Below are 1,687 nucleotides of genomic sequence, written 5' to 3'. Positions count from 1 at the left end.
CAGTCCCTCCCTACTCTCATGGAACTTCCAAACTGGGGATGGGGGTGGGGTGGGGCAGATAAAAAACAGTTTAACTAGTCCACGTGATCATTTCAGGATAAGATGGGTTGCTACAATACAACCTGACGGGGGTGGGAGCAGCCCTGTTTAAGACAGTGTTCCCTGAGTTGAATCTGAAAAGTGGGAAGGAGCCAGCCATGAGAAGAGCTTGGAGGAGAGTGCTGCAGCCAGAAACCAGCATGGGGGCAAAGGCTCTGTGAGGGGTGAACAGTCAGCAAGGCCAGTGTGGCTGAAACAGAGAGGACAGGGCAGTAGGGGAGAAGGGTAATGGGGTGAAAGAGGTGGGTAGGGGTTGGATTTAAAGGGAAGCAGTTTAGATTTGGTACAAAGCATGCTGGGGAGCCACGGGAGGATTTTGAACAGAGGAGAAATGCCATCTGAGTTAGGATTTTAAAAAAATCATCTTGACTGTTGTGTAGCTTAAACTCTATGGGGGCAAGGACGGAAGGAGAGAGACCAGCAGGGGGCTTTTGGAGTCATCCAGGTTAGAGATGATGGTGGCGTGAACATGGGGGAATAGTTGTGAAGATGGAGATGGATTTGGAATGCTTGATCAAGGAATGGAGTGGAAATGATCTTGCTGCAGTATTGAATCTGAAAGGAGAGGAGGAAGAATGCCTGGTTCTGAGCCTGAGCACCTGAGTGAAGGGCACTTCTATTTAGGGAGATGAGTTACTGGGTTGTGGGGGTGGGGGGTAGTCTGAGGTAGGGAGCAGGTTTGAGGGGAGGAAAATTAAGGTTGAGGTGCAAATGGGACATTTAGCTTGGAGACATTGAATGGGTGGTTGAATATCAGTGTTAGGGTTGGCTGGAGCTCCAGCCTATAGAAAAATTAAATGCAAGTTAGAGCCACTTTAAGTTGCTATTATATAATGGCAACTAACTAACAAAGGTAGTGAAAATCAGGACTGTGAGGATTCAACCATCCCTCCCCTCCACCTTTCGCCCCTGGCAACCTCAAGTTTATTCTCGGTCTGTGAGTATGTTTCTGCTTTGTAAATAAGTTCATTTGTACATCCCTTCTAGCTTCAGAATATAAACGATATTATATGATATTTGTCTGACTTCACTCAGTATGACAATCTCTAGTCCATCCATGTTGCTGCTAATGAATAGTCGGGGAGTTTGAGATTGTCATGTACACAGTGCTATATTTAGAGAGGGTAACCAACAAGGACCTACTGTATAGCATGGGGAAGTCTACTCAATGTTACATAGCAATCTAAGTGGGGAAAGAACTTGAGAAAGGATAAATATTGGGTTGGCCAAAAAAGTTTATTTGGATTTTTCTAAAACCTGAACAAACTTTCTGGCCAACCCAATACATGTATATTTGTGACTGGGTCCCTTTGCTGTGCTCCTGAAGCTAGCACAACATTGCTAATCAACTAAACTCCAATATAAAATAAAAAGTGAAAGAGAAACCCAATAAGGATCCAGCGTGAGCAGGGCTGCAAGAAGATCAGGCATGTTAACACTGCTGCTGGCATGATCAATTGATTTTATATTTCAGGAGAACAACTTGACAATATGTAATGAGCCATGCAAATGTTTTCCTAGCCTTTGACATGGGAACATATTTTGAGGAAACAGTTTTTTAAAAGATTTGTACAAAGATTTCCATTAG

The sequence above is a fragment of the Dama dama genome, chromosome X (assembly GCF_033118175.1).
Source record: "Dama dama isolate Ldn47 chromosome X, ASM3311817v1, whole genome shotgun sequence".
NCBI classification, from domain to species: domain Eukaryota; kingdom Metazoa; phylum Chordata; class Mammalia; order Artiodactyla; family Cervidae; genus Dama; species Dama dama.
The sequence above is the reverse complement of the archived record's forward strand: the minus strand, read 5'-3'. Positions refer to the sequence as shown.